Here is a 14,729-nt window from a genome sequence, read left to right on the forward strand (position 1 = left end):
GAGGGATTATATCTCCAACCTGGCCTGGGAACGCCTCGGGATCACCCAGTCGGAGCTGGTTAATGTGGCTCGGGAAAGGGAAGTTTGGGGTCCCCTGCTGGAGTCCACGTGTATACTGTATGAAGAAGTTGCAGTCCTTTAAGGTGAATACAGATGTGGTGAGAATGTTTTTTATGTCAGTGATATGTAGTGTTTGGAGTTACTGTGTGGTGGGTTAGGGTGGGAATGCTGGGATAACCGAGAAGGCCAGGATTGATAGAGTGACTAAAAGGGCTGGAAAAATGGTAGGAGAGTTAAATACAGTGGATCAAGTATATGATGACCATCTGGCAAAAATGACACAGAAAATAACGAGGGACCCGGGTCACCCTCTTCATGGTAATTTACTGGCAGGGTTATGGAACATAGTGGTAGGCTAAGGCCTCCCGTGACACGAACTAAGCGGTATGCTCTCTCTTTTATACCACAGACTATCAGACAGCACAAAAAGCACTTTAAACGTACATTTTTATAAATTTTGTATTGTATTTGTATTATATTGTATTTATTGTATTGGATTAGGCGGGGATGAGCACTGTAATTTCCATTTTTATGGATGAAATAAACTTGACTTTGACTTTGACTTTGACTTTGCTTTGATGAGTTCGTCCATGAAAAGATTTTATATATATTTTTTTTTTATTTAACCTTTATTTAACCAGGAAGAAACTCATTGAGATTAAAAATCTCTTTTTCAAGAGTGTCCTGGCCAAGGCAGGCAGCAGTACAACCACACATACATGCCAATACAAAATACACAAAAACACTAAGAACATAAAACAACTGAAACAGCAAATCCCTCAGAGTCAACCAGAATACTAAACTAATCAGGTAAAACATCTACAGCCAGATGTCATTCCCTCCAAGTCAAACAACATCCTCTTAAAAGCGACCACTGAGACCAGTTTAGTAAGTTTCAGGGATTTCTGTAACTTGTTCCATGCAGAGGGAGCAGCAAACTTAAATGCCTTTTTCCCCAGCTCAGTTCTATCCTTAGGAACAGACATAAGGAAAAGATCCTGGGAACGAAGATTGTAAGTCCCAGTACTGTTTACATTGATATAGGTATATAGGCTACTTCTAATTAAAAACCTCGGTTAACATCTTAAAGGGCACAGGTGTCAAACTCAAGGCCCGCGGGCCAAATCCGGCCCCTCGCACATTCTGATCCGGCCCGCATATCAATTTAGGTTCACAATATATTTTGGCCCACCTAGTTGATCGCCAAACCAAAAACATTGGAAACGGTTTTTCAACTTGCAATTACGGAACACTCGGAGCAGAATTGGGCAGATTTGCTGACTCTGAGACTCAGAAATTCCCCCAGAAGAACCAGAGTTTAATATTCAGGCTGTGAAAGAGCTTGTTGTGAGTCAGCTGGGTGGTAGCCTACTTAGAAAATGTAATCATGGTTTTGCTCGATTTGCTACATTCTACAATGGCTTCGGAACTTTTTTGCTCACTTTTTCAGTGCTTTATGTGGACCAAACTGTAAGTGAGAAGACTATATGATACATGCAATAATTGAGTCAAAGATTTTTTTACTTTTTCAATGAAATAAAAGCACGTCAATAAACCATACATATCTGGCCCTTGTTGCGATTCTCTTTTTCCAGTGTGGCCCTCTGGGAAAATGAGTTTGACACCCCTGTTAAAGGGTAACTACCGTTTTTTTCAACCTGGACTCTATTTTTCTATGTTTTTGTGTCCAAGTGACTGATGGGACCAACACTCTCTGACATTGGTCCAGTGTTAAGCAATATCGCTGCAGTCGGCAGCGGCGAAACAAGCTACAATGTTGTTAATAGGGCAACTGTCCAGCTTGTATTTACATTTACAAAAGTTCTTGTTTTGCCACTGACAGGCTGAGATTATAATTCTAAGTGTCTGACAACATTATGGAAAGGATTTCTAAGGAGGTCGACCTTTCTGTTAAAGAGTAAGATCCTTTTTTCTGTTACCTTGCGAGAGAGCTTAGACGCTTGGCCAATCGTAGCGAAACATACGTGATAGCGAACAGACAAAATGTCACGCATCGATGCATATTAGAGCTACATTAAGTCAACAGCTACAGAAAATAATATGTGGAAGGTTATCCATGAAGGATTACTTTAACGATTCATTTTAATAAACACAACTAAATTCCATGACTTTTCCAAAACCTTCAAGGATTCTACTAATTGCATGACTTTTCCATGTCCTGGAATATGACATGTTGCAAATTTCCTTATGTTTCCATAGTTTTCCAAGGCTGTGGGAACCCTGTAACTGGTATTTTTTTTCTCTTCATGCTGCATAACTGAACAGACTTTTTAGAGGAGCCTTTAATTAAAGTCAAAGGTGTCAGCAAGTATCAAAATAAATCCCTGACATTGTGTGATGAAAAATCAAGTAAATCAAATCAATAAAGTGGTTAGCACACACCAAATGTTTCGGCTAATGACGTAGACGGCCCTCCCGATTTTGACCAGCTCGCCCGGAGACTGAAGGCAGGATACATTCAGAAAACCGTATCTCACTCAAAACAGCATGGATGTTTGTTTTTTTACCAAGTTTGTATGCGTGTGGAAGCACCAGAGACACAAAATAACACCCCAAATGATTTTTTTAATAATATGGGCACTTTAAAACACAAATCCACTATTTCCAAATCCCTTGCAAACAGCCAACACTCAAAACTTGTCGAAGTGAAGGTTTGGCTTTGAATGTATATATATATATATATAAACTGAACGCTAACGCAACATTATAATTACGTCTTTTCAGTTCTATATAACACAAAACACACACATACAGGAGCTGTCTGCATGTACCCAAGAAAATGAAAAACAAGCTGCATCCTGGTTTAGTTTTTTGTCAGGCTAAAGGATGACATCCACATCCCATTGTTTCCTCTGGCCAGATGGTGAGGAAAGTATCTCCCGGCATGACGTATCCCACTCTGATATGCTTCGGCAGCTGCAGAAGTACACGGCCACATGCTTCCATCGCTGCCTGCGGAGAGAGGTATGAACTCATAGAGATGACGTTTACTACGGCTGGGACGATTAGCTTTTGTCCTGATTCGATTCTACATGGCCGCTGATTGGAGTATTGTAGTAGTATTGCGATTTTCTTTTCCTTCTTTAACAAAAAACTAAGGCGAATAATACACTTCTAGAGACAATGGGCCCTATCTTGCACCCAACACAGCGCGGCGCATTGCCCGACGCAAGTGTCTTTGCTAGTTTAAGACCGTTGCAGTTGTCAGTTTCCTGTCGCTACCCAGCAATATAACGGCCTACATTTACAGCTAAAATCATAAGACCAATAAACACTAAGTTGAGTGACACAACTGTTTCCGGTTTCTAAAATGTGAGGATTTTTCAGCATTGAGTACTTGTACTTTTAATACTTACTGACTACTAATTACATTTTCCTGATGATACTTTTACTTAAGTAACATTTTCAATGCAGGACTTGTACTTGTAACAGAGTATTTTTACAGTGTGGTATTAGTACTTTTACTTTAGTAAAGGATCTGAATACTTCTTCCACCACTGAAGTATTGTACATATTAGATAGCCTGATCCACACTCCTTACCAGTTGGTGGCGGTACTGCAACAAATTGTTGTTGGCCAGCCGCCAATTGATCTCAAAGAAGAAGATCTGTTTCCTAATGGGTCACAGGTGTAAGGGGGCGTGGCCTGTGGAACAGGAGGGAGACTTGTTTGGGGGTGAGGTTAGGGGAAATGTTTGTGGAGGTAAATGGAGGAGTAATGTAGGAGCCGGGCAGCCTTCAGTGGACGGCGGGGGGAAGTAAAGCCTCTTTTTAATGGTTGTAACTCCTCTACTTGAAGTGAACGAGGAATTCATTGGGATTTGGGGACCATAACTATTGAGCAAAGGACCAAAAATCAAGCCAAGGCCGGATTACCAATTCCCAGTACTACTTCTGGTGAGTTTGAACCTTTTGGATTTTGTATGATTTTGCAATGCTTTTCCTGATTTGTATTTTTGCATTTTGAAGGGAGGACCTAACCTTAAAGTTCCCTCCGTAGGCTATATAGCCCTACAGGCCTCTCTATCCAGGATCTCACAAAACTTTGAGCTGTTTTCCTGCTTCTTTTTGGTCTTTTGAACACTAATTTCACTGCATACAAACAATGCAAGCTGTTGGCTTCCGTCCATGTTTATTTTGGTACAAGAACAAGCAGAAATTGGCGTTCTTGCTGGATTTGCAGAGTCGTCTTCTGCCAGAACTGTAGTGGTCAATGGCCTGTGGTTCAGTGTGGTGTCTGGTGTTAACTTGACTCTGTCGTAAGCTCTATGCGCCTTCAAACACTAAAGAATCTGTGCAAATCGGTGGAAACATGTTTTATGTGTGCTGTGTCCAGTCTTTGTAGTTTGTTCTAAGCATTAGTTGTAAAGGAAAAAAAAAAAGATTTCTGTGACAAAATGTTCTTAACTTGAGAGTTCTGCTACCATTTTCCGAAACTTTTGACAACCCACAGTCTACTTCGTCAACACTGGGATTTAGGGGTTCAGGGTAAACTGTGGCATAAAGTAAGAAAAGCTGCTAAAAGCTGTTAGAAAATTCATACTGAGCAACACATTTTTAAAGATTTTAGGTCTAGAAATATTAAACATAATTGGTTTATTCACAAAGTAAGTATTTTGTGCACTTTAGGAATCTGTCTGCGTTTAACAAGACCCAACTATCACAAGCAGTGGCCTGCTGGAAAACCCAGAGAAAAATACCTGAATGAGCACTTGAAACCTGCACACTTGCTAAGATCTGTTTTATACTCCTTTTATTATTACAGCAATTTAGAAATGGCTTTATAGTACTTGATGATCTGAAACTTTGAAAGGTTAGAGCAGTCAGAGTTGTATAATTGATAATACTGAGCGAGACAGAGATATAATATGGTGGGAGTATCTAAAGGACAGCTACATCAATTTTATGTCTTTTGAAAATGATTGGGGAAAGCTTTTTTTGGTTTAAAAAAAGTTTAAAATAGTCAAATTTTTCAGTTCTTCCAGATGGGGCTTGGGTAGGAGGGGAGATGAAGTGTGACACTCTCTTCTTCTTAGTGAATAAAAGAAGCTTCTCTAAAGAGGTGTCACTAATTCTAACTTGGAGGAGGATTAACAGCAGCAGAAGGTAAAGCCCTCCTGGAGAGAAATGGAAAAAGCACTCTCCCAGAATGCACCTGCACACATAATGGGAAGGTGATGATAACTAATAGGGATGCACCAATCAGGTTAGGGCTGACTCTGAATGCTTTTTCAGTCAGGAAATCAATGACCTACCCACCCAGAGAATGTACACCTTCTAGCCAGACTCTGTGCTAATAGCGATACATCATGTGAAATTGCACGGCAAGCATAGATAGAAAAGTGTGTGTGTGTGTGTGTGTGTGTGTGTGTGTGTGTGTGTGTGTGTGTGTGTGTGTGTGTGTGTGTGTGTGTGTTCCTAAATTGCATGTGAGTGCCGGTTACATGAGACATCTTAAATCATGAACACAAGGTTCCCACCACACATTCTGATATGAATTCAGGGAGCTGAGGCCATCCCCTAATCTCTTAATGCATGTTCCCTTGGCAGGGTCATGCAAGAAATAGATGGGGCCTGTGTGTCAGCTTTACTGACTTAATAAACATTACACTGATTTTGTTATACAGTTACTTACTTACAGAATACCAATATTTGTACAAACTTTTCTCAGACATTCACAGATTTGTGGCATTGGTGCATCAAGATGAGTTTGATTAGACAGTGTTCTGTGAAATGTCAATCAAAGGTGAATTCATAAACTTCATTTTAAATCATTTAAGAGCAATGGATTTCATCATTCTTTTTATTTATATTTGAGCATCATCTCCATGTTAAGAATCTTTTACTTTGTAACAATGATTAAGATTTAAAAACAAAATCCACCATCTCAGCAAAAATACATTCTAAAGTCACTTGGAACATATCTACTTAATTTGAGGCTCATATTGACTTCAGATAAACTGTGGAATGCACCTTTTGCACGGAATGGGGCCTGTAGATTTGGTCCCCGATCACTTACATTGAAAGAGCATTAGGAAGGGATCCTTTAAGGGCACCACGAATGAAGGGAAATGTTTAAATGAGCCGCAGTGTGCCCATTAATAAGAATAGAATATCTTAATGTCAGTGATACAGATGCCATTTCCTCCTTTTTAGTGTCTCTTCTCTATCCTTCTTCAGCTTCTCCCCCCCGCCCCCCCTCCCCCACAACTCCCCGACTCCCACTCACTCATCTGCAGCGCTACAAATGAACAATGGCATTTGAGACTAAATGCAGCTCGTCTCTTGACAATCCTTTTTTCATTTAGCGTCTCATTATTTCACTTGTGATATGAATGTTGAGGCTGCGCCAGCTACTTGGACTCATTAGCTCAAGTGTCCTGATCAGTCTGAGGAATATTTGAACTGTGAGATGAGGCGAGTCAGGGCCCATGATGGTTGAGTCCACCGGGTTCAGTGAGGGTTTCTTTCATGCTGTCGGAGTGAAGCTGCAGGCACGCTAAATTGATTCATTTGTAAACCATCCTGTAGCTGATGGTTGTCAGTTACAACCATAGACTGTATATCAAGAATGCACATATCCACTGGACAAAAGTGAAGCCAAAATATCCTGGATATGTGTGCTGCCATCTTGTAATTTTGGAGCCAGAGTCTGCGCAGTAGAAGTCCCGCCCATACACCTGCTTGACCAACCGTGAGTCAATCAAAGCTGTCAATCATGATGTTTTTATAGCATCAAATAACTAAGCTGAGAGGAGATCTGAACCTTAGTGAAGGTCTTTGGGGCTCTTCCAAAATGAATACCCCTCAGTGCTAAAGAGAAAAAAGGTACTGGGGTGGGGGGGGGAAATTTGTGTCATAATTATCAATGAAGGCTATGGCATGTCATTGATGGATATTACCCATTATCAGCACATGATAGGCCCGCTTATTAAGATGTATAATGCATCCATAGTGCTTTATGCATATATGCACAATCATATTAACTTGAATTATGCTTGAATGTTATTAATGTTTGGGATGAAATTACTCATGATTCTTCAGGCTACTGATTCTTCTTTGTTTTTTTCTGCTACAGCATACAAATCTGCTTTTGTAAATAACATTTCCTGTGCTCTCTTGTTAGAAAACAATCCGTATGTAACCTTCATACTCCAAGTATAATTAGTTTCTAATTAAAATACACTGTGGTTTAAGCCTTCTTTTCTCTCCCTCTGGTAGAAACTTATGAAAGCTCTCATATTCAGCCAGACGATAGATTTGTGTTTGTTGCAATTCCATGGTGTTGACAAGTACTGATTGGTTTGGTGGCTGACGGCTCTGTGGAGTGTTCAAGTGTTCAATCAACTCTGGGGACTGAGAAACACTGGCTTAGTGTTCAGTTTACATGGAATAAAAGTTTGAATTAAACATTACCGAATAATATAAAGCCCAACCCTGGGGTTTTACAAATTCATAGTCGGGCAGATAGTTCAGATACTGGAGTTCTGATGAAAAAGTGCCAGCAACCTTGGGAGTGAGGTTGAGATTTATGGGCCACGTCAATGGTTGTGAGAAACGGTATAATGAGGAGGAGGATAACACTACCGTCATCCTTCACCAACCTTGGTGTATATCTACCAACTCCAGCAACTCTTCCTACTTTTATCTCTGGGCAGATTGCCCTGCTGCTCTTGTGTTGTATTTGCTACTCTCTACATCCAGTGGTAAATGTATATGTAGAAGGCTGTAAAATACGTAGCTGTAATATGAGGAAGTAGCTAATAGAAGACCCAGCCTGAATCTTTTTGTGTTCAACTGTATTCATAGTCTTCACATATACATTGGACATACATTATTCATCACCCATCCTCTAACTGCTCCTTTTTTTTTTTTTTTTTTTTTTTTTTGCTGATACTCTCTTGTCTTTCCGCCACCATTCTTTAGAATCTCTACAATGTCTGTGTGTTACATGTCCCAGCTTGAGCTCAAGTGCTTGTGAAAAAGCACTCAATACCCAATTGTTATTTTGAGAATTGAGAACATTTTGAGTGATTCTTTTGGACACAGATTTGTGTGTTTTGTTCTTTAGTGGAGTGAGTCTGCCTTGAGAGTATTACAATTAAATCACGGTCCAGTATTACAATACAATTAAATGTTAGGTGAAATCAAAAAAATGTGTGGTCAAAGAATTTTGACGGATGCAAAAAAACTGAAAATCAAACCTGTTCTAAACTTTTAATGACAGATGAAAGTTTCGGAGACGGGGTGAAAATGTGATCAACACGTGAGGTATATAGTGTATATATTTTTAAACGTATCTCAAATGCCGACAAACAATACGGACTTGGTTTGAAAGGGTCTCCTTCAATATTTGACAAACGTAACCATAGAAAACATTCATCGTGCTTATTCGCTATAAGTGGAAATTGTTGGGAAAACACATTATCAGTTAAAACCTTTCTGATGGAATCTGTATGGACATTTTGTGACTTGGCAGCTTCAGAGGTGTCAAATGTATTCACATTTATTACTCAAGTAGAAGTATAGATACTAGGGTTTAAAAAGACTTCTGTAGAAGTTGAAGTATCAACTCAAAGTTTTTACTCAGGTAAAAGTGTAAACTGGTTTCAAAACTACTTTAAGTATAAAAGTAAAAGTAATATAAGGGGAAAAAATATATCAATATGCTTTTCCAAATTAGACGGCGAGTTTTGGAAACAATTAGCTCGTGGTACTTTGGTACGCAGAGCTTGCAGCGCATTCGACAGGAGTTGTTTTTGCATCCAACCATTTCAAAAAATTCTTCCAGGGATGTAGAAGGGTTGGCTAGTCTTCCTGGCTATCAGCCTCCTCGCTGGTGCTCGGTTGGGACATTTCGCTTGAGTTCTCTTGAGTCTCTGCCACGGACATCTTCGTACTAGGCTACATACGTCTGCTATTTCCTTGCTGGAGTGTGACGTGATTTGTGTCATGTGCTGGTGCGATGGATCGCGTACAAACCAATAGGGTGTCGGAATGGTATATGTTTATACTTCTCATCCAACCACAATCAAATTCACTCTATCCGGATGGAGCGATTTATCGGGATAGCTTTTTGTTTTGTTTGGTTTGTTTTTTTTTGAACGATGACGAGCCGGGATGAAAACGAGCTGAATAGAAATGGGAGTAAAAAGGCTATTTTAAAATGTAAGGAGTAGAAAGTACAAATAACTGTGAAAATGTAAGGAGTAGAATTAAAAAATCTGCTGTAAAATAATTACTTCAGTAAAGTATAGATACCCAGAATTTCTACTTAAGTAAGGTAATGAAGTATTTGTACTTTGTTACTTGATACCACTGGGCAGCTTCATTCATTATCTTGACAAAAATGTAATTCAGGTGGCATATATATATACACATATACTAGGGCTGGGCGATATATCGATATAAACAAATATATCGATATATTTTTAAATGAGATATGGAATTAGACCATATCGCATATATCGATATAGTTCAAATGTGATCCTTGCTCCCATAGATATGTCGCCGTGGGGTTCTAAACATACGTCAAAACCCGCCGCCATCTTGGAACAGGGGTCCGAAGCATTCAGATCAACGCTAAAGATGCCGGACTTTTGTACTGCTTAATTATGTTCGATAGAGGAAATGAAAAGAACAAACAGCATGGATAACATTTAACAGGTGACAATGTGTTTTATGATTATATATTGCGCCGCCTTCGCAGCAATCTGAGCTCCGGCGGCGGGGAGGCGGAGGAGCCCCGTGGCCGCCGCAGCGTCTCTTCCCCGGGCAAAAACACACGCTTCGCCCCCCGCCCTGCTGCTCGGTCCCCGCTGATCCAGATCGGACCAGCCAAAGACAGAGTGGTGATCGGTAGGATCTTACACGTAGTCCAGGACGACCTGTATGTCGATATCGGCGGAAAGTTCCACTAAGTTTGCCGGCGGCAGACGGACGGAGAGAGGCTACAGCGGGGCAGCGACCGTCTGCGGCTGCAGGATCTGGAGCTCAGTGCCCGTTAAAATTACATGTAACGCATAAATACATACAGAAATAAATAGTGGAGGAATGAGCCTGGACATTTCAGTCTGTTTAAACTTCACCTTGAAGCAGAAACTCTTAGTTCAGAAGGGTGAAGTTTCCGTTTGGACTCAGATCTGTGAACCGATCATAATAAATTTCTTTGTTTTGTAGTCGATAGTTCATCTTTTAGTTTACTTAAGTGGAAGCAGTATCAAGTGGAAGAATGGGACTATAACCTAGGCTTACAGGCATGAGGCATTACATTTTGAACAAAGTAGATTATATTAATATCAAAAGCTTAATTGACCTTTGGAGCGAATCACAAATAGCCTATGGAGCTTTGATTTCAAAAAAGTTACTCCTGTTATACAGTATTTAGGTTTACATTTTATTGTTATTTGAACAGCTGAGCATTTAATCATGAACCAGGTGAAGAAACCGGTTTATTATTTATTTGATTTTGCAACTGTTTCTATGAAACTACTTGTGACATGTCATATTTGATTTGGGCTTTGACTGAACATTTGCTCTCACTTCGCGGAAAAAATATCGGGATATATATCGTATATCGATATTCAGCCAAAATATATTGGGATATGACTTTTGGTCCATATCGCCCAGCCCTAACATATACACACACACACACACTTGTTTGCTGTTGCAAATAAGTAGTAAATAATTTCTACAAGACGGGATTGTTGAGAATCTTGGGAGTTATGATAGCAGCAGCTCAGTATCTGCATATTAGAATAAACGACTGAATTATGATGAATATCACATCAGGGAGCCTTTCCCATGGTTCTTGTGGCCAGCCCTTGGTTAATCTCCATGGATGCTTCTCTGTTGTTGTCGATGGAGTAATAAGGATAATTGATAAGTGGCTGCCCGTGAAGGAAACCTCCGTAATTAAATTGAAACTCGTCAGCTCTTTCACTGGAGCACTGTGTGGCTGTGCTGCTGATGGTCTCCATGGCGACTGCAAGATGCTGGTCTGAATTTGCAGAGGAGATGCAGAGTTGGATGTTTAATTTTCTGATAGCAGTGGATGGCACGCTCTGGGACTCTGCGCAGCCTCGAGCCAGCTCTTGTGTTATCTGGGCGCCAGTGGGAATGTAGTTTGCAGTCCGATGTCCTGAAGGACTATTTTGAAGCACTCTCCACGATTCAAATTGAATCATGGTCATGCAAGATGGATTATTTCATTATGATCCCAATACTTTTCAAGCAAATATTATGCTATTCAATTTCCTCTGGTTTCCAGGAAACCAAAATGGAAGCTTTTGAGAAAATGGGCTCATGCCAGTTCCCCTCAGCTTCATTTTCTTTTCTTTATTTTTGCCAACAATTTGAGTTAGGCTTGAAACACAGCTGCTGCATTATAAATATTGTTTACAACAGATTCACCAGAAGAAGCTTAGAATGCAATATTTTAACAATGCAGAAGAACCATTTTAGAGTGAAGTATGATCAGCACAGTTGCCTTACACACTGGACTGCAGTCAGAGGTTATAAAACACAGTGACATCTTACACAAATGTACACTTATTTATATTCACAAAGGCTTCTCAGTATACCGTTTACAGTATTAAGCAGTCTTATATCAAATCTAAAAATGTCAAAATATTTAACACTAATAATGCAAGACAAATTACAAAGGTCCAAACATGAGTGCTGAATTGAATGAAGGAAGAAGATTGAAGGAACAATCGGTTACATGAAGCCACATTGTAACATCATTAACATCAGTAACATTGATTGACAATTAACAGGAAGTCTGTTCAGCATACGTGACAGCAGCCACAGCTTAACATAATCTCCCATCCTTCCCTACCATCTCCTTAAATTTACAGTATAAACTGTTTGATACAGTGTCGTTTCTCCAAATAAGCAATTTGGATACATTTAATGAATACAGAAGATGACAAACCTGCCATACAGTAAAATACAATTTGCTAGCAAAACCTGTGACCAACCTTTACATCTTGAAACACAACTTTGGTTATGTAAATAACTGAAACTTAATTTTATTACAACACACATTTTAGTGTAAATTCTCTTTAAAGCCCAAATCTATATATGTTGGGAGCTGACAGAGCAACATGAGTAAAAGTCTGGAAATTGTTCTGTGCGACTTTTTTGGAATAACAATTTGGAATAACAAAAAAATTGTCGGTGCAACACCAATGTCTTCTTACTTAATAGTTTTATTCCTTAAGGTGCATAACAGTGACTAACGTTTCGATGTAAGGTAAGAGGACATCTGTGTTGCACCGGCAATTTTTTGTCCTGCTTTGGTTGCACCGGATTGTTGTGGTCTGCAGAAGTGCAAATACTTCAAAATATTTGGTTTTGCTCTCAAAACGGTCAAAAACGTTGAGTGGAATGCTGGACACTACTCGCACTCGCAACGGCCTTGATTTTTGCTATTTACGGAAGCTACGGGACCACCAACGTGGACATATTTTCAGCGGTTGCGATTTGAAATGGCGGAAACCAAACTATACAAATGTAATTTATATATTTGTACCACTGCACTATATTCAGATAGAGAGAAAACAAATTCGGTATATATTTTGTCGGACGGCAATAGGTGGTGGTAATGCTCCGCCAGGCTGCAATTTACCATTTTAAAAAGAGTAATTTTTGGTCAGTGCATAATGGCTATGCGTGATTTAAAACACTAGTTTGTTGTAATGTTCACACTACAAATAGTGTACTACATGTAAGTGATCTTAGGGAATTTTCAGAATTGGGACACACCTTTTGGTAATGCTGTGATACTGGATAGTGGGTGAACTGCCGTAGCTGGCGAGCTAAACACTATCATGCTAGCTCATTTAGTCACATTAGCCCCTGGAGCTTCTCTACTGTTCTGTTTACTCCCCCTGGTATTTTGTTCACTATGGTGCACCATTTCTTAATTTAACGTTATTGAAAAGGGAAAATAAATAAATAAATAAATAAAGCAAGCAAGCGCCGTCAATGCAGCCAAGAGCACGCCAGACCTGTAGGTGGCGGTGTAACGAGAAGCTCAAGCCTACGTTAGTCAATCACAATCCCGAAAATGGCAACAACCGCAACCAATCACTTCCTCTTTCTCTCTCTCGGCTGCCTAAACCTCCGTTTGTCTCAGTTTACGTGCAAACGTTTTCCAAAATCTCCACTTTTGCCGGGAGTTTTTAGAAATAATCGTTTTCTGTGATTAAAAACGGGGTTTTCGTGTAAATGAGAGGCCAAACCGCAGGAAAATATCTGCGTCTTCCCTTCGTGTAAACGGGGCCTTAGTATAGCGATATTTTTGTGGCAATACTGTATTGATGCACAGATACAGTATATGTCTTGGTCAGTTTTTCTGCTTGACAATCCCATTTTGCAGCAATAAAATTGAAGCGAGATGAACAAACAGAGAAATATATCTTTTTAGATAAAACGGATGTTGACAAGCGGTGGTAGCTGATGTTTGCAAGATGTAGAAAGTTAGCTCATATTTTACATTGTCAAAAACATACTGCAGCCTACTTTGGTAATTTCTTTCTACGCCAAGCATGAATTACATTTATTCAGGTTAACAAAGTTGTTTGTCTTTGAATATTTAAAATATTTTTTTAGCCTACATATATCACAAGTATTGTACCTTGATACATTTCAAGTAGCATCTGTTAGAGTCAAAACAAAAAGATGAAAAAGTCCTTATTACCTGTGTAATGGAACAAAAGGAAGGAGATAAATCAGATGCGGCAGAGCTGCCAGTCTGCAGTCAGCTGACACTCGGGAAATGATGTGGTATGAATAGTTCAAAACATCCCAAATCTTAAACAAGCACGGTGAGCATCTCAACGTGACTAATTAAAGACATCAGGCCTCAGTTGCTATGGGGGATATTGTTCTGCAAGAGCAGATATTATAGGACAATAAAGAAAATGGATAAGTTGTCACTTTTGCAGATATGTTCAGTAAGAACGTTTTGTGGCTCATCGGATACGTTCATACAAACCTTTCGTCATAATGGTAATAACAAATGTAATGTTACATTTCTCTCAAAATGTATTCACTGTTGCAAATTAGAAGCATATAAATGTGATTTATACACAGGGTTGACCGCTGAAGTTGGTGTTGATTCTGACTGTCTCATTAGATTATTTGGTCAGCTACTTTCAGTTTTTCTTCCCCTCTTAAATGTATTTAAAGGTTACTTTGCTAGTTAAAGGACCAGTACAACTTTCAGTGACTGAGTTGATTTGGCTGGACGACTACTCTAATTTAAGCTCCTTAGGGTCATCATCTGGCATGGTTAAAATACCCTGGGGCCTGCACCAGACATCGCCGTTGCCATTAGGGCAACATTAATTGACCAGCATTGATCAGTAACACGTGGATGCCTCCGCTACGTTGCCATTGTCCATTTGTGCAACAAGGTGGTAAAATATTACAAATTGTTTCTTTTGGACACGACCACACAGAGAAAATTGCAACAATGGCAATATGTTTAATTTAACTAACTGTATCCAACAATTTGAATCTGACAATGACACAGCATCTCTAATGAGGCTAGTTCTGGTAATAACCAACAGTGAGATGAAAAATAACACAAAGAAACAAACATTTTATAATTAGCCATACTAATGTGATAATAAAGTGAAA

At 39.5% G+C, this 14,729-nt stretch overlaps 1 long non-coding RNA gene across 1 annotated transcript in view; it reads left to right on the forward strand.

Annotated features, from left to right (window-relative positions):
- The first annotated feature begins 3,847 nt into the window (after positions 1–3,847).
- The window catches only part of LOC120571370, a 51,811-nt gene continuing 40,929 nt past the window's right edge, over positions 3,848–14,729 (forward strand). The window contains exon 1 of the long non-coding RNA XR_005641223.1: positions 3,848–3,977. This is a non-coding gene — a long non-coding RNA (uncharacterized LOC120571370). The remainder of the gene's footprint in view (positions 3,978–14,729) is intronic.

This window comes from Perca fluviatilis, chromosome 13 (genome assembly GCF_010015445.1).
Source record: "Perca fluviatilis chromosome 13, GENO_Pfluv_1.0, whole genome shotgun sequence".
Taxonomy (NCBI): Eukaryota; Metazoa; Chordata; class Actinopteri; order Perciformes; family Percidae; genus Perca; species Perca fluviatilis.